Source organism: Alligator mississippiensis, chromosome 11 (assembly GCF_030867095.1).
Source record: "Alligator mississippiensis isolate rAllMis1 chromosome 11, rAllMis1, whole genome shotgun sequence".
In the NCBI taxonomy this organism is placed as follows: domain Eukaryota; kingdom Metazoa; phylum Chordata; order Crocodylia; family Alligatoridae; genus Alligator; species Alligator mississippiensis.
In genome coordinates, this window is record NC_081834.1 from 40,011,445 (window position 1) to 40,029,738 (window position 18,294).

Here is an 18,294-nt window from a genome sequence, read left to right on the forward strand (position 1 = left end):
GGTCAATGGAAAGAGCACAACACACCCAGGTATACGGAGCAGCAGCAGGGGCCAAGCTCAACATGAGCAAAAGCACCTACCTAGTCCTGGGTAAGCTCAGGGACCTGTTGCCCATGGGGGTCTCCGTCTCCCACGAGGGAGTAAAGATCCTTGGGGTGGAATTTGACCCAGAGCTGACGGGGCAGAGGGCATGGGAAAAGATGGAGACCAAGACCAGTCAGCAATGGAGAGGGAGGGGGAATGGAATATAGAGGGATGGGCTTTGCTTTTCCTTCTCTGTGATGAAAAAATGAAGCCTGAAAGCTGTTTTCTCAGTGCGCTTTGCTTTCCCAGCTTGGCTATTAACCTTGCAGTCACCAAGAGCAATAAACTAACATTTCTAATGCAGGGAAAGAACAGGCCAGAGAGATGCTTGGATCCAGTTCCAAATGGAAACTAGCAGCTGTGGCTAATTAGAATGACCAAATTACCCATCAAGTCCAGTGGGTGTCAGTGTCAATGACAGTTTTCAAAACGGGCAGAAGTGCTTTCCGCATGCCCTCATCCATGTGTGTATGGTTGTGTTCTGGCTGTCTTGGTTCTCTTGGTGCCTTTGTGTATGTATGCATGTTCTTTTTGTGCATTTATAAATTCATGTGTGCTCACATCAATAAACTGTGCCTACCACATTATGGGTTTTACTGAAACAAATGTATACTTCAGTTAACTTACATTATCTTTGCATTTGCTGTTTTTCCAAGCATTAAATTAGTTTATCTTTAATTCAGTATATCCCAGTTTGGAGAGGTTTAATTCTAGGAGTATTTTGTGTCCAAAGCACAAGTCGCAGCCGGTCAATGTTAACTGTGCATTAGCAAAGTTTTAAGGCTGTGATGTATGGAGAGAAGGATTCTCTGGATTGTTTGGGGAAGTATCAGGATCATGGCACCAAAAGCTCAGTGCAAGTAACATTGGATTGATGGAGGAAGGTATCTTTATTCAAAATGCTTAATATGAATGTCTGGATGCTTTAGCTTGCTCCATCATATTATGCACAGGTGTTTAACTAAAATATCTGCTCAACAATGTGAAGAAAAGTGCTCACTGTTAGAGTGTCATACCTCTGTCACTTTTACTTAAGTGCTATGAAAGCTTCCCACTCACATCTCTGACTCATAAAGATATCACTCCCCAGCATGATATTTTTAAATTAAAGGGGAAACATTTCCAGTCCCAAGGATGGAAAAAGGATAAAATAAAAAGGATAAAAAAAATATGCACAAGCCTTCTCTCCTTCCTTTCAAAGGTTATTTTTGGAATCAAAGAGCCTAACGCTAAATTTGGACAGAATATAGGTCCCTCAGTCCAAAAGTGCATTCCTCCAGACCTTCAGCTACAGTCCACACGTGCCTCAGTTTTGCTTGTAAAGATCCTCAGGAACCTAGAGGACTGCTTATGGACACGTCCAGATCTGCCTGTTTTCACCAGGTTGAAAAACTTGACCTAAGGTCAATTGGGAACGTGTCCTCCAGCTCTGTCTCTTCTGCAGCTTGATCCTCTGGGGTGTTTTATGAGCAGTCCTAACACCTGTCCAGAGAACTGGGTTCACAAATCCCAGTGGCCATGGCCACTTCATCCCAAATGTGGCCAGGGGAGGAGGCAGTGCCCTATTTTTAATTTGGTGGTTAGAACACTCTCAGGGAATGAGAAACCAAGGTTCAATTTCCTCCTTAGCCTGAAGGGTTTCAAAACCTGCCTCCACTGCCCAGGAGAGGCCCCAAACCTCCATGTGCAGGCTATTCTGGCTTGTATGCATGTAGAGAGTGGAGGTGGCATAATCTCTCTGGAAGAAGATAATCCAGTCTGGAAGATACAAAAAAGATGTGGGGTGGAAAGAGAGAGAGAGAGAGAGATGTAGCTCAGCAAGAAGCGAGAGGTGGGTTTTGCTCTCTATGCCAATGGTTGCTTAATGTAAACTGAAGGATTGAGGCCTGCTCTCCTTTTCAAAGGGACAATGTCCCTAAGGCTCTGGGCTGTGAATCCTGTTCAAACACATCCCTGAAGCCCTGACACTGCTATCTAAGCCCGGGAGAGGAGTGGGATTGTCACCTTGCCACATCCTCAGCATTCTCTCAGGAGTAATTCTGCACAGCTGCATGCTGAACATGGCTACCAACATGCTTAGGCACTTAGATGTCCTTGTGCACAGAAAAGGAAGCCCAGGTGACTCAGGGGCTCTGAATTCCACTGCTGGGCCCTAAAAGTCAGGTGTTGTGATGCCGAGTGCGTTACCCAGCCGAGCCCCAAGCTCCTGCACAGTGCTTTCATTCTTACTATCAGAGCACTTGATCAAAGAGGGCAGCATGGATGACTGGAGCCGCCTTTGTCAGGGAGGGCATGTGCCCCCCCCCCCCCCTTGCGACCAGTCCCACCCACTGGAGGTGCACGGCCATCAAGGGGTGCACTCCCTACATGTTGCCACTGGAGGGCAGTATTGTTTTCCCCCATTTTGCAGCCTGGGAAACTGAGGCACAGACTGGGATGGTATCACCCCACAGGTCAATAACAGGCTGGGGCCTGATCCCAATTCCACCGAATGCTAGGCCCAGGTATTATCTACCGAGTCCTCTGCCAGATCCTATCTTATCCTGACACCCTGCACAGCCCCTCAGCAGCTTCCCCTCAGGGCTCTACAGCACATCTCCTTCCTAGCCTCCTGTACAGCCCCCAACCCACACCCCCCCCACCTCCTTCAACCCTCCCAGCCCCTGCCAAGCCCCCTGCCTACCTTCCTGTACCCCCTGTAGAGCCCCACCCCTCTCCATTAGTATCAAACTCATCTGGTTCCAGTCTCTCACACTACCCCACAGCTGGTCTCCTTTATGGTTCTCTCACCAGGCACGCTGCAGAAATCCCTGAGCAACTGCTGCCTACATCAGCTCAGGATGGAACCAAGCATGGCCACCTTCATGCAGTAATGCCAACTCTCGTGACAAATTCAGGATACTCCTGATTTCCAAGTCAAATTAACTCTGACTTACAATCTCCTGATAGAGAGATAAAATCTTGGGATTTTTTTCTTCTGGTGTGTGTAGAGAGCACCAAGCTGATAAGTCTGTGGAGGGGAAGGGGCAGGGGGAGAGGGAAGGGGTGGGTGAGGCAGATTAAGGCCCCCATAACAAGGGAGGGAGTGGGGCCGTGGCTGGGGTGAATGGGGTCCCGGGGCTGGGGCAAGTCATGCACCCTGGGTGGGTGGGTGTGTGTGTGTGTGTATGTGTGTGTCTACTCCTCACTCCCAAGTCACAGCCCCCCCCAGCCCTGCTGCTGCCCCTCACTCCTGACCCACAACCCTCACACCTTCACAAATAATACCTCCCTGCCCCCCTCCCACACACTTCAAAAATAGCATCTCATTTACATTTCATATCTCTTGATTTTTAAGTTTGTCTCATGATTTTTGACATGGTGGGGTTGGCAATACTGTCCATCTGATGCTGGGACTAGGCTCACAAGCTCTGCTTCTCATTGCAGCTAAATGGCCTACTTGAAATGGGGCAGGAAAGTGGCCTTGCTCTTTCCCATTCAGAAAGTAATCTCGCAGCATGGCGCTGCCTGGTGAAGCCACCAATGGCTGTGGCACCTCTCACCCCCACTGGTGGCACACAGCTTAACAGTCATGAACCACTGTGTCAGGCCACACTAAGTAAGATGCGATTCCCCTTCCCTTTTGGGAACAGCTTCACTAGTTTAGACAACCGCAGCCAGGGTATATGATGCTGATTTTCGGGCAGTGGAACAGCCCAAGGCCAGTGACCCCATAAGTCCCCCTCAAGCCCGAGTCTGAGATCTTTGGTGGTAGCACATAAGCAGTGCTGTCCCGGGGCTGCCCCTCTGACCTGCGGTGAAATCCATCCTCAGTAGCATAACTGAGAGGGGGAGACCAGGGCAGCAGCCCCAGGCACTGCCTTTATGCAGGGCAGAGAAACAGCTGCCACCACAATGGTCACTGGCCACACCACTGCAATCAGTGTGGCAGGTCCTGGTGCTGCCCTGGACCTGCCCTGCTACACTTCTGCTGGCAGGATTGAAGATTCATTCCACTCAGGGTTGCCAAATCTTGCATTTTTAAGGCAAGTCTCAATATATTTATTGTCTTAAGCTCTCAGGGCCCAGAGTAACATGATTAAGTGAGAATCTCAGCTTGCACTAAAAAAACCTAACACCCCCCTGAGGTTCTCAACCTTGTGGGTGCAGAGGAAAGTGCAGAAAGACGCCTGAGCATGATAAATGCAAAAAGCAGGCAGGCGGGGTGTGCCAGGGAGCAGCTATGCCAGGGACAGCCAGGGTCACAGTGTAGATAGACCTGCTGGCTCTCATGCCCATATACTTCTGAAGCCAAGTTGGCAGCATAAGGTTGTAAGGCCCTTACTTTTCAGCCTGCCTCCAGCCAGGGAGCAGAAGGAGGCCTACTCACTTATTTTCTACCTTTGGCCAGAAAGCTGGGGTTGGGGGGGGTACAGGCAGGCCAAGTACACAGGGGAGTGGTGAACTAGTCCAATAGCCCTATCCCCACACAGAGAAGCGGAGGGTGAGAGGATGAGAGTGGGTTGGGAACATGCATTCTTTCCCCATGAAAGATGGTGATGAAACTATATTTATTTTTTCATCAGCCTCAATACTTTTCTTTGAGATATTTTTGTGTTTCTCTTGAAAACAAAATCAAACCCCAAACCCACAAATGTAGACAATTGGAGGCTTTAAGGTTTTTTTCTTCAAACACTCCCCTCAACATTCCCAGCAAAACCAGACATCTCTCATGAAAAGTTCCATCGGGCTGAAAAAGCAGTCTGCAGTTGCGGGAGCCCCATCTCCAGCTGTCAGGAACATTCCCTCCAGAAAACACTGCGGCAACAAACTACCCACCAGCCCCCACACACTTCCCTGAAGACCTCTGTGCTCCTGGCTCTTCCTTGGGGCAGGGTGTAATACTACAAACCTATCCTTCCCATGGAGCCGACAGCACTTGGGTGCTAGGTCTGCTTCACAACAGCAGTTCTGATTCCTTCAGCGGGTTTCTCTGGTGCTGGCGGCTAAACTGATTTTGGGCATTTGGCTCAATTGCTGCAGGGCCTTACGACAGTAAGCCATGCAGAGACAGACACATGCACATGGGAACACAGACAGGTTTAACCAGCAGCATGTGCCCTGGATGGCAGCCCCAGACTCTAGCCAAAGGAAGGAGGGAGGCAGTGCAGTTCACAGTCTGTCCGGGAGCATGGCCAGGGAACTCAACATGGGCTGATCACGGAGCCCTGCGTGTTTCCATGCTGGGCTCTCTCATATACTGAAGCCTGCTTGTCTCTCGACCAGCAGCCCAACAAACTTTGCTTCATCTGACCTTGGGGGAGTGGGGTTCCTGTCCAGTTAACCCAGCACGGCGGCCAAGGCCAGGGTACAATGATCGACAAAGATGCTGGAGAGGCTTGACAAGCAGCTGTCAGACCAGGTGAACCTTAAAAACAGTAACCCTTCTGCCAGACACTGGACAGCAATAACAAGGGCTGAGTTTACTTTAGGGGTTTTACACAAATGGATTAATGCTGGCTCGAGCCCAGACCCAGAAGTCTGGGGAAATAATTTCTGCGCAGGTGTCCCAATGGTAATAAACTTCCCTACTTGAAACCAGTACTCATCCACTCCTCCAGTCAGCCTGCGGAGGGGAAATGCACCAAATTACCAATTTGGTGTAGGCCACAATACGTTTGGTACATTGTCCTGATTTAGTGCCTAAACATTTCTCAAGAGAGGGAAGGTTTATAGTTTACTCTCACAAGTCTGTGACTGTCCTCAAATTCAGGTGAAGCCTACATTCCTTTTTTGGGTACACATTTCAACTGAATATCACTTGAAGGCAGATGGCCTGCCTCCTGCCTTTGGAAGCATACAGCTTGTTTAATGATCCTTTTTTGTTTCAATTGTTTGAAAATGTTAACAGGGTATTGACAGGCAAGGTTCTTCAGGTAGATGTGATATCTTTATTAGACCAACTGAGCAGATGGAAAAAAGTTCTTAGCAAGCTTTCAGGTGCAGTCACCCTTTGCCTGGCATAGGGAGCCAGCTGGTCCAAGACTTCCTATGCCTGACGAAGGGTGACTGCACCCGAAAGCTTGCTAAGAACTTTTTTCCAACTGTTCAGTTGGTCTAATAAAAGATATCACATCTACCCAAAGAACTTTGCCTGCTTATGTCCTTGGACCAACACAGCTACAACCAAAAGCCCAACAGGATATTGATTAACTCAAAGCACTTGGGGGCAGTGGATCAGATTTTGAGAGATTATCTCTTCCTAGTGGTGATTTTAAAGGAAGATTGGGCACAATGGCAAAGCAGTCAAGGTGTTTTGCTATAGCAGCATAGGCAAAAGCCCAGTATTGGTGGTGGGGGCCATTCCCAGTCAATCCAACAGGACTAGTCATTCAGGCTGAGAATTCTAGAGCGAGAGAAAGGAGCAGGGGATTAATTTTTGCCTTCTTTAAACAGACTATGGAGGAAGTGCAATTACGGAAAGTTTCTCAAACAAGGAAATTAAATTTGCTGGTTTGATCATTAACTGCCAGCTCTGAAGAAAACAGTCTGAACTCTGCAAGAGCCTGGTAAGGAAAACACTCTGGGGAAAGGAGCTATTTTAGAGATTTTGAGTTTGGTAGAAAGTCTTTTTTACTGACAATGAAGTATGTTAACTACAGTTGCCCAATGGCCCACTAGGCTGAGGAAAAACCTGGAACTTCACCTGAAAGGAACATAAATGACCAAACTTTCTCTAGTTGCTCACCAGCCATTCATGCTGCACCAAAATGAAAGCCCTGGCGCCAAAATGCAGTAGGTGACCCCTGTGTAGGGAACTGGAACATTTTGATGACATTTACATTTCTTACCTTTGTGCTTCTGAAAACACATTTTGCACCCAAAGTCCTTATGGAAACCTGAGCCCTGAGGTGGAAAGCTTGCAGGCAGAAGGGTTCAATCTGTGTACCCAAGATTGAGACAATGCATGTAGACAGGTCTCTGTGTTTCGCTGCTGTCAGAGAATAAATTCTTTAGTCTCCACACACATATGCTCTTCTGACCCAACCAAAACTTCATCTTTTACCATATGGGTGAGATGGTTCTTTGTGTCTGACATTGCCTTAGCACTCATGGGAATGGGCCTTTTGCTTAGCTGATTGTGCCCAGCAAGCCCAGGCCACGTGGATGCCCCAGGCACACAGTAATTTTATTTACTGCTGTCTTTACCCACTAGTCCCCACTTGGTGCTAAAACCCAGACAACCCAGACCCCAGCGGTCCAGCACAGGGTCACAATGCTTGTGCCATCTGGGCATGCTGGTCATATGGGGCAGCAGGGCACCTTCTCCACAGCGGACACGCAGGCTGCGGGCAGTCCAGCTTAAACCACTGGTGGGGAAAACAGACTGAAGGTAGCAATCCCGGAAATGCTGGGGTGGGCAAGCCTCCGCGCAAGGGGCCGTTCTGCTGGGTAGATGGTCGACTACTGCCATTCTGGGATATGTGGTGACTGGGGTGGGGCTGGTCTCAGCAAGCAGGGCCCAGTCTGTGTGGGAGCAGGCAGTCCCAGCTGGGCACTCCTGGGGGATGCAGCTCTACTTGCAAGGCCGTGCCCTGTCCTGGCACTGCCTACCCCACCTGTTCCAGACAGGCCTCCCCAGCTGGGTGCAAGGGCTGCCCCTGGGGTGACCTGCACCCAGCTCAGCCCAGGCAGGGAGGCTGTCCCTCCCCAGCACAGGGCTGTGGGCAGGAGTCTGCAGGAAAGGCACCTGCCCTGGGCGCTGCCCGCGGGCTCCCAGCAGGGGGCGCCCTCCCCTGGCTCCAGGCACCCCCTGCGCTCCGGCCCCTCCTTCCCGGCAGGGGGCGGGATTTGCTGCTGATTGACAGGACACGTGCATTACGCACACCATCAAAGCCACGGAGCGGCCTGCGCATGCTCAGGCTCCGCTCCCTGGAGTTGAGGTAGCAGGCACCGGCTTACCCAGCCCTGGTACTTGCGCAGTCAAGACAGAGCGCCACAACAGCACATGCGCAGTACGGAGCCCGGCTGCCTGCGCAGGAAGTTGCCACTAGGTAATACAGAAAAGCGGAGCGATTGGTACAGCTCGATGACGTCAGCGCTGTACAGTAAAAAGGGTGGGCGGCGCGCTGGGATCACGTAGCCCCAGTAGCTCGCCGTGATCGTATAGTGGTTAGTACTCTGCGTTGTGGCCGCAGCAACCTCGGTTCGAATCCGAGTCACGGCATCGCCTTCCAAGCGGTGGCACGGCACGGGGTTTCGCTTTTTGGTGCGAGTAGAGGCGCGGCACACCCTGACCTGCTTTTTACTGGCCGGACGCACGTGGGGCACTGGGCACAGCCAGCTCCTGGCCCAGGGAAGGGGGCACAGCCTCCTAGCAAGCCCCCCCACGCCTGGCCTGGCAACTGCTCCTTGCACGGGCTGCCCTGGCCTGGGGCCCGGGAGCTCTCTGGCAGGGGGCATGGGACTGGTGCTGGGCATGGGGGCTGTCTCGTGCTGAGCGCCCACACTGGCCTGGCCCCGTGGGGCTGAGGGGGGCACTGCCCACTAGGCTGGGCATGTAGAGACCTTGCAAGTGGGACGGGTGGGTGCCAGCTGAGCCAAGGTGCCCTCAGCTAATGGGTGATTTGGGCTTGGGCCACTCTGCAAGCCTGCCCTAGGCACCTTGGTCCTTTATTGACTTATCGCCCCAAAAACATTTCTGATACCACCCCCAAGTGCCCCTAACGCTGTGAATCGTTTCCCGTTCACATTCGACAGGCCTGGTCTGGGCCTCAGGCAATTGCTTTGGAAAGTCAGGGCCAAATGACTGTTTTCTCCGGACCCCCCACCCTGAGCCCTGGACATACGAGGAGGGGGCAGGACAGCCTTGACAACAGCTCCTGAAATATTTTAAGCTTCCTCCCCCACCGACAGTGGCCTGGCTCTGAAGGACCTGATGAGTTTTCAGAGAGCCAAAGCCTAGTTAGGGTGATGCTGCCTTTTGGTTTGACTGCCCGTTGGCCACCCACCCCTCAAAGCTTCTGGACCCAGGCTTTACTGACAGAAATGAGACTAGTATCTTCTGTAATTCTTTATTAAAACTGTCAAACAAATTCAAGACAAGTATGGTTTGTTGAATGTAATACACCAATCAGCAAAGCTCTTAATTAATGACATAATATTAATAATAGTGAGCCAAACCAAGAACAACACTCAGATCAATAGCCATTCAAAGTTGGATTGATATGTTAGTCTCCAACCTGGGTTGAAATTAAATCATCATATTGTTTAAATCATTGGATTAATTGTAACAATAACCCATCTACACAAAGTCTAAGGAAGAATTGTAAAAAAGGGGATGTTTGCTCCGTTATAAATATCAACTAAAGATTTTTACAAAAGTCAACCAGAACTATAGCTGGGTGCTTAAAACAGCTTCACATCGAATCCAAATGATCAAATGTCTAAATCTTGACCATTGGGCTAGTTGAAAAGGCTTCTCCTTTAGACTTTCTTTTTATGTAGTACCTAAACCTTTCCTTCCCCTCCCCACGGAGATCTTACAACCTAGAGTTTAACAGAATAATGGAATAAACAGACACCTTTTTCTTTAATTCGTGAGCGTTACATATGAGAATCTTAAAGCTTTCAGGACTTTTCATCCATTGACACAGAACACACCCTAATCATTTATGAGGCAATATTTAGGGCTGATTACCTTGGAAATGTTGTTTCCTAGCATCTACCAAGACTGAAATATCTCCAAACTGATAACACAGAAAAAGGAGAAAGGTGGCAGGGGCTGTAAATGTTTCAGCTGCTTCAGCCTTCTAGACTGTCATTAAGTAGAAGGTGGGACCACAGTCAAGGAGCCAACCTGTGATCACAGCACTTCTGCTCAGTTTGTTTGCTGTTGTAGTGGCTTCCTTTACCCAAAGTGGTGAATCTTGGAGACTGGGGAGCCCTGGACCCCTCGTTGACCCTGAAGGTGAGACTTCCCTGTATTGCCTTTGAGTCTTTTGGTTTATGTATTTCAGCTGCTTTGCCTTGGAGCACCTCTCTCCAAGATTTTTGGACAGATATAGAGGTAGATGTGATAGGCAAGACTATGTCGGTCCGGAGTGGATCTTCTAAGAACTTATCAATTACCTCAGGCACTGGATCGGTATCTGGACGATGGGACTTAGTGTGCCTAATCAACGGGAGGCGCACAAATTTAGTTAACGTTTCCCAGATATCTTGCCAATCGTTCATATTCTTGGAGGGAAAAGCTGTGCCCGTAAGAATTTTATAAATATATTGTGAATCAAGTGTGATGATCGGAACTGGGAGTGTATCGTTATGATATGTCAGACAATGTTCTAGTACCTTAAGGAATCCTAATAATTCACATTTTTGGGCCGAATTATCATCTGGGTCAGCTTGAAATATTTCCCTATCGTTGCAGGCCTTGCAATAATATCCATAGCCTCCGCCATGTCGGGAGGTTCCATCTGAGGCCATCCATGCCGGGGCAGAAGTTCCATACAATGTAGGGACTTTCTCTTCCTCTTCCGGGCTTGGATCAGGTACTGTGTCCTCCAACCTCCAACAATGCCAGTTGTAATGGTGAGTAAGCACTAGCATATTCCAGGTCTTAGATTCCCCCTGAAAATGTGGGTCAACTCTTCCTGCATCCAGCAAGGGTAACAATGTGGCACTGGGAGCACGTAAGGTCCCATGCCCCCTTGCTAATGGCTCCACCAGTTGTTCGGCTAGGAGGATTTTTCCTACAGCTCCATATCGATGTTGTGCTGCCTGAAGAGTCTTATGGGCTGTATATACTAGCTCATCGTGAGGGTTATGTGCGACAGCCCACACATGGTTGGTGGTGAACCCGAGGGTTACGGTTAGTGACTCACCCAGATCGATGGCATGGAGTTGTGTATCTTTAACCGTGGCTAGCAGATGAAGCAGGTTTCGCTGATCTCTTTTTGTCCAAGGCGTGGTCCTTCGGGATTTGTTATGGATCTGTCGCTGCAATTTGGTGAGGAGTGCCAAATCACTAGGTCCAACATAATGCTGATACCAATTCAAATAACCCAACAGCTGTTGAAAATGCCTCTTAGTAGTAGGGAAGAATGTTTTTAATGGATCAATGTCAGGACCCTCATGCGAAATTCCATGGCGAATGGAACCGATGTACCGAGTACCAAGGAACGTAATGTCATCTACAGGATGTAGGCATGACTTTTCCTTGTTAATTGTCCATCCCTTACTCTGAAGGTGAGCAACTAGTTGATTGACTATACTAGTAACTACGGAACTATCACGACCCAGGATGGTGATGTCATCGACATAACTCCAAATCTTTAATTCCTTCTCTGGGGAAAGAGAGTATGAAGCTTTAAAATTCTTTAGGGTATTATTCATGGCACCAGTGGCTAGTGATGGAGCATTACGATATCCTTGTGGACAGACTGTCCACCTGTACATGATGCCATCAATACACATGTTTAGTATTCCTTCCGGGTCATTTATTGGGATGGAAAAAAACATATTCTTAAGATCCAATGTGACTCTGACCCACTTACTTTGTTGGAACTGTGCCATCTCAAACATACATTGTGGCAGAGTAGATGGATTAGGTTGTTGAAGTACTTGACACCTTTTGTTGACTTCTCTGTAGTCCACAACCAACTGGGCTTCATTAGGCTTTCCAGGTTTCGCTACCCCACCATCCTGATGACAGGTAGGTGCTGGCTGTTACGGTCTTAATACAGCCTCGTCACTCGAGTCGCCGCAGGAGGTCAGTAAGGGACTGTTTTAGAGGACCCTTAGTTGGGATCGGTCGATACCACCAGGTAGAGATGTTATGAAGCGTTGGTCGATGCCAATCCTGTTCTGGGATAATAACGGGTAATGCCTGTAGCACTTGTTCTTTAAGGTCAAGCGCTTTTATCCCCGGGATCCCTAAAATGTTGATGCCCCCTAGGACAGCCTCTAGGGGGTATCGGTGGCCTTGGACCCAAAATTTGACCTTCGTTGTGACGGCGATAGCGTTAAGCCCTTGTACCTTGATCGTTTTGGTGGTCTTTTGATGAGGTATCATTGAGGTAATCACATTGGTCTGAGCTCCAGTATCGAGAAGGAAGAATGCTTGTTGTTGGTCATCCGGATCGGCAGGGTTGTAAACAGTGAGTTCGGCGTATGGTCGAGAATCAGTAGGGTCAGGTCTGAACTGGAGAAGGCCACCGGTGGAACCGACAGCCATTACTCATTTTTTGATGGGTCCTCGAATTTAAATCCTAATGCTTCAGCTAGACGAGACTGGGTTCGTTCTCCCAAAACTCGCAACTGAGATTTTGTAAGTCCGGTGTGAGAAAGAAGAAAACCAAACATGGTTCTTTCCTTCAGGGTTCTTTCCTTCGGGGTTCCTGGAGGTGACCACCCTTGCTCTCGTTGAGGGATAAATTCTTGACGTCTGGGTCTCAGTGTTCCGGCTGGGTATGCTGAAGGTTGGTCCCTTATATCATCAGAAGCTTCTTCACTTTGCCTCATAAGTGCTTGTAGACGTGGGAGATGGCCTAAAAGATTTCCCACCGGTTGACCTGCCATTGGGTTCAAGAAGAGTCGGAGTGTAACGGCGTTTGATCCCCCATATACCTCCACGCAGGCATCTATAGCTTCCAAGGGCGTTGGAATTGCCCCAGGGTCCGATAAGTGGCGATGAGCCCATCTCTCTTTTCGTTGCACGGCAGTTAGTCCCATCGGATTTGTTCTCGGACTCCATGAGAGATATGACACCCCAACTATAGCCAGGAGGAGTTGCTCCGCAGTAGCCTTCTGTGGACGACCTTCGTGCCAGGTGTGAAATTTGTGGGTTACCTGTCCCACTACGAGTGCCGGGAGCAGGATGGGCCAGTGGGCACTATCTGTGACCACATTCAAGTCGGTAGCACGTCCTCCGCTCCATGCCACTTGTCGGGTCAAGGCACTCAATTCTTCTTTGTCTAAGGTGTCAGATCCAAATTCCACTATTAACCGTCCTAACCACATTGCCAAGGTTTCTTCTGGTCTTATCTTAGATTCTTTGCAAAGCTCTTGAATTTCTCGTCGGGTGCATGTGCGTGAGATAACAGTGGTACGTGTAGCACCATCTTCATCTGCAACATGCTTCATTACAGCTATCGGGTGAGCTGCGGTAAAGAAAGAGTTAATTTCTTCGTCTGGGAGCATTGGGTACATTTCTCCTCCCATTGCCCCCTCCCCTTGGCAAGGAGGCGGGGCCGCTGGGAACGTCATCACCTCAGGGGGCGGAGGCGCTAGGCGGATCCCCGCCGGGTCTTCTGAAGCTCCGCCCCTCTTTTCCGGGTTCCCTGGATGGCTCGCGCTTCTTTCGGCGCCATTTTCTGCTAGTGGTATCATGCGGCCGGTGCTTCTGATAAGCGCCGCTCTGGAGCCTTTTGCTGTCCACTCCAGCGACTCCTTACCCGCTGTATGCATCTGTGCCTCTAAATTTGCGTATTCCCTTAGTAGACCCACTACAGTTCAGAACAGCACATTCATCATTTTTCCCTTCTTCCATTTAGTTAGACCCCATCTCGGCACATGACGGCCCTTAGTTTCCAAATCCTCCCGGAGCTGAACGAGATGCTCATGGCCCCGCGACTCAGGCACCAAATCCGGACAGTTGAACCAGTCCGTGGGGGTGGGTTCCCCTCCTTCCCTTAAGTATCGAATGCATTGAGCGAACTCCTGAGCGGGGGTCAGCTTTTCTGCCTTCCGCGCTTTCACCCCGGCTAAGGATATGGTCGAGGTTTCCTCTGGGGGTCGATAATAGACCCGGTCGCTCCCCATTATGCATCCGAACTCCCCAAGGGATAGCTTAGTTCTCCATTCCTTCACTACGGCTTCTTCTCTCTTTACGGAGAAGTAACCATCAATATTTCTTTCATCCCCTTCTACCGCCTGGTGGTAAGTGATATGCGCCCATAGATCGTTGGCATTCTCTATGTGGCAAGTCCCAGTGCGCCAGGGGCAGCACCTGATTAGGTTCTTCTCTATCACCGTGCCCTTTAATCCCATCCTCATCGCCATGTCTCGGACAGCCTAAGCCGACTCGAGGTGATTTAATAATTACTCGTCCGTTGGGCGGGCTGGTGAATAGAGAGGCTGAGAAAGCTTTATGGTTGTAAAACTTTACTTACGTCACTTGCGGTTGCGACGAAAACGGTCTGGTTGTCTGAACAACTACATTAGCTGTTCCAGCTGGCAGGGCTCAGGCCAGCATGTCTGTCTACAAATCAGGCCGGCAGGGAAAAGGATACGTCTGGGATTGCGCTCGGCGACGGGGAGAAGAATCGATAGGTGATCAGTCTATCGATCAGCTCAGCCATGAGTCAGATCTCTTCAGAGGCACTCTGCAGCATGCTCAAAGTTCTCCGACTTGGGCGGAAGTCGCGTGAATTTTTAAATGGCTAGCAAGCCAATTACTAGCCGCCACGTGTGCATAATTTAGAGCTGGCCAATAGTGGGACACAAATTTGCATTCGAATGGCGGGAACTCTCTTGCACTGGGGGTTTTCTGCTGCAACAGAAAACCTCTATTTTGCAAGAGGCTCTCATGTGGCGGGAAAATTCCACTGTGCCGAGGCACCAAAATCACTGGGTTGTGACAAGATAGATGCTAGGGTTTTCTTGGAAACAGGTGGTTTAGTCCAGTAGAGTTTTAATTGGGACACCCTTAGCAAGCAGCAGGTTGGGAAAAGTCTATTTAAATCAGCAGACAAGGCTCTTTGTGATATTTTTTATTAGACCAACTGAGTAGTTGGAAAATCAGCTATTTTTAAAAGTGATTTGATGGCCTGTGTGCCACAGAGACATTAAAACTTGTCACCTGTATTCAAAATCTATAATACTACTTTTGAGGAGCTGGCATGACCTTAATCTGTGTGAAAAGTCTTCACCAGTTTATGCAAATTTCTGCATAATAATCCTATAAAAACAGCTACCTGGAAGAACCCCCTACCAGCAAAACCAGTCATTTCACATTTATTCACTCCAAAATTGAAAACAAATTCAAAGTTAAGATCAGTTGTGAAGCTTTCAGCTTCTTTGTTTAGCAGAAAAGAGGCTGCCCTATAATGCCCTCATTCCAGACCATGGAGCCAGACAGATTCTGCCCCATGTCGTGGTCCTTTTAGGTTCTAGGAGCTCTGGGACCAGATACACTTCAAGGGGAGAGCAGAGGTAAATGCTGGGGAAGAAGAAGTGGTTCTGGAAAAGAGCAGTGCTTGAGGGAGCGGTTGAGGAGGAAACTCAGACTACTGCTTCTTTAAGGACCTGGGATCAGGTGCCTTGTAAGAATGGCTGACAGAGATGTCCCCTCTGTCCTTGTCACCCAGGATACATGGTGGAACAGGGCTGTAGGCTGCCTCTGTCATAGTGAGGGAAAGCATGGGAAAGGAGATACAGGCAGGCCTAGACTTACAAAGGTTCAAGTTGCAACATTTTGTATTTACAACGTTTATAAATTGACACCCTGTTTCAACTTTATGACATCAGTTTCAACTTTACAATGCTTGATCCAATGCCACACCATGCCAAGTTCGCTGTGTTGCTCATCTCCGGGGAGAACATCTGTCCAAACTTTCTTGGACACTTTCTTCAAAAAAGCAGAAAAGACTCCAGAAAAACCTACAGCGAAGACTCCTGAGAAGACGCCAAACAAGAACCCTTCAAAAAGTCCAACCAAGAGCCTTTCAAAAAGTCCAGCAAAGTCACCTCAGAGAGGTCCTTCCAAATCAATATGATTGCTACTTACAATATAAATACATTAATGTAGCTATGTTACTCATCTATAATTGATCGAGTACAAAATTCTGGGGTATTTTTAGTGAAAATGGGGTATCAGGCCTTGGTTCAGGAACCAATCTCCCATTTTTAACATTGAGAAAATTGGTTCCAGGTTATAACGTTTCGACTTAAGATGCGGTTTTCAGGAACCAATTGTGTCATAAGTCTGAGGACTGCCTGTAGTGGCTGATCCAGGGAGAAGAGGCCTATTGAAGAGAGTAATTTCCTGGGGAGATGAAGCAGGGAAGACATGGCACTATGCAAGAGGGCTGCAAACACTGAATCTGGGAGAGAGCTCATAGGCTGGGGAGGCCAGTACAGGAGAGGCAGCCCCATGACGGAGAGCGAGGGACATCTAAACTGAAAAGGAATGTGAAATGCTAATGTTAGGATTTTCCTGTATCACCTCGGTGTCCTCTTCCCACTCCATGTGTAGAAGCATAAACTAGTAGCATGTTCTCTCGCTGCTCTGCAGCTCCAATGAAGCATCACACCATATTTTCCCTCAGTCTTCACAGTCTCTGAAATCTCCAGCAGTGAAACCTGAGACGCCAGCTGTCCCTTGAAAACTGTGACCAAGGCCTGATGCACACTACAAAGTTTGTTTTTTGGTGCCAGCTGAGAAAACCCAGACTTTCCATCCCCTAAAGTTACCTCCCAATTGACACATGACCTCAGCTGACACACAGCAGCTGGCACAAGGCCAGGGCAGGCGCTGCCCAGCTCCACAGCAGCATCCACAGGTATAAGACCAGGGCACCTACCCACCTTGCAACATGGCTTCTGCTGACACAACTTCACACAGGAAGTGTGTAGCACTGGCAAAAACAGCCAGATGTGCACGTGCCTTAGCCATGTCAGTGGCTTAGGGACAGCAGAAGTGCTGGCAGCAAAACTTTCTACGTGGCCTTGGTGTAGATACAGCCACGCACACTACCTGTGGTACAGTGGGTGAGTGAGAGAGAGGATATGGCCTCTTCAGACCAGAGATCCTGCTAAATGTCTGATCTAAAATTGAATTTCATGCGGCCAAAGTTCCACGTGAAGTCGTATCAGCCTGAAAATCAGAGCAGGGGCCGATTCATATGGAAACTCCACAATCATTTGGATGAGTTTTCACAGCTGGGTCTCTCACAAGGTTCAGTTTTCAGAAGCCTAATCTGGACCATGGACACCTGACAAGGGAATTAAATGTTTGCTGTCAGCGGTAGCACTCGCAGCCCCTCACGAGGTTTGGGGCTGGCAGGTGACTCCTGACACCCAGAAATGGTGAGGGAACAGATCCCCCCTTGGCCTGGCAACGAAACCCACTGCCCAGGCGGATGCAGCCCCACACCAGAGACCATCCCCCTCCTGTACTGGGAGGGCCTCAGCAGACACAATCAGGGCTGCGGAGGCTGTGGGACGGTGGTATTCCAAGGGAGTGTACCCTTTTTGGAAGCCCCGTGGTGGCATGTTATGGCAGGAGACAAAGGACTGCCAGGCAAGGGGTGTCTTGGGACTGGGGTCCAGATATGGGGTCTGTCCTGGTTCCACGTCAGAGCTCGTCCGGGGTAGTAAGCAAATCACCTAACCCAGCCTTTCACCAGAGGCCCCCTCATTACACTGCTCTCCGGCTCAGGAGCACGGGGGCCACCCTGCAGGAATGCCAGCTCCACGCGCCGCGATATCACCCCCGCAGTCCATCCGGCGCGCATGCGTGAAACTCACACAGCTCCAAGCCCTCAACACTCTACACCGGAGACCAGCGTTTTATTTGGAGCGCATGCGCAAGAGATGCAACTACCAAGGAGGGGAGGAACCAACGCTCCGGTCTGCCATTCTTAGTGATGTCAGCGCTGTCGCAGTGAAGAAGGCGGGCGGCGAAAATAAACCGTGCGGCCCCAGTAGCTCGCCGTGATCGTATAGTGGTTAGTACTCTGCGTTGTGGCCGCAGCAACCTCGGTTCGAATCCGAGTCACGGCATCGCCTTGCAAGCGGTGGTACGGCAGGGGGCTGAGTTTTTAGTGCGCTCCAGGCCTTTTTTTCCCCCTTGACGAGGCACATGGTGCAGAGAGCTCCTCGCCCCTGGGCACCAGACACCGGCATTTCAGTCTTGGCGAGGGGACCCAAATGAACCCCTCCAGCCCTGGGGGGCACACAGCTGTTTTCCACCAGCCTCCCAGATCCAGCCCTGCTTGGAGCAGGAAAGCGGGGCGCTGAAGTTAAGGATCCTACCTGGAGGGACATGAGCTGTCACCCTGCCCAGGGGCAGGCACATCTGGGTGCACCCAGAGGCAGACCTGCAAGGTCCTACTCCCCAACATGAGGATGCCGGGGGCTGGGGGCCTCCCGGCTTGGGCAGCAGTACTGTGGGGTCCTGGGTTGCCGCCTGCCTCCACTTGCGCCCTGCAACCCAGGCCTGACGGAGGG

The 18,294-nt window shown here is 49.8% G+C and overlaps 1 long non-coding RNA gene and 2 other non-coding genes across 3 annotated transcripts; all 3 read left to right on the forward strand.

The window, feature by feature from the left end:
* Nucleotides 1-8,218: 8,218 nt before the first annotated feature.
* TRNAH-GUG (transfer RNA histidin (anticodon GUG)) lies at nt 8,219-8,290 on the forward strand. Its single transcript has one exon. It is a non-coding gene; the product is annotated as a tRNA-His (tRNA).
* Nucleotides 8,291-10,383: 2,093 nt separating this feature from the next.
* On the forward strand, nt 10,384-15,870 carry LOC132244011 (uncharacterized). Its single transcript, XR_009455638.1, has 2 exons — nt 10,384-10,653; nt 15,592-15,870. It is a non-coding gene; the product is annotated as an uncharacterized LOC132244011 (long non-coding RNA).
* Nucleotides 15,871-17,775: 1,905 nt separating this feature from the next.
* Nucleotides 17,776-17,847, forward strand: TRNAH-GUG (transfer RNA histidin (anticodon GUG)). The gene has a single exon. It is a non-coding gene; the product is annotated as a tRNA-His (tRNA).
* The last annotated feature ends 447 nt before the right edge of the window (nt 17,848-18,294 follow it).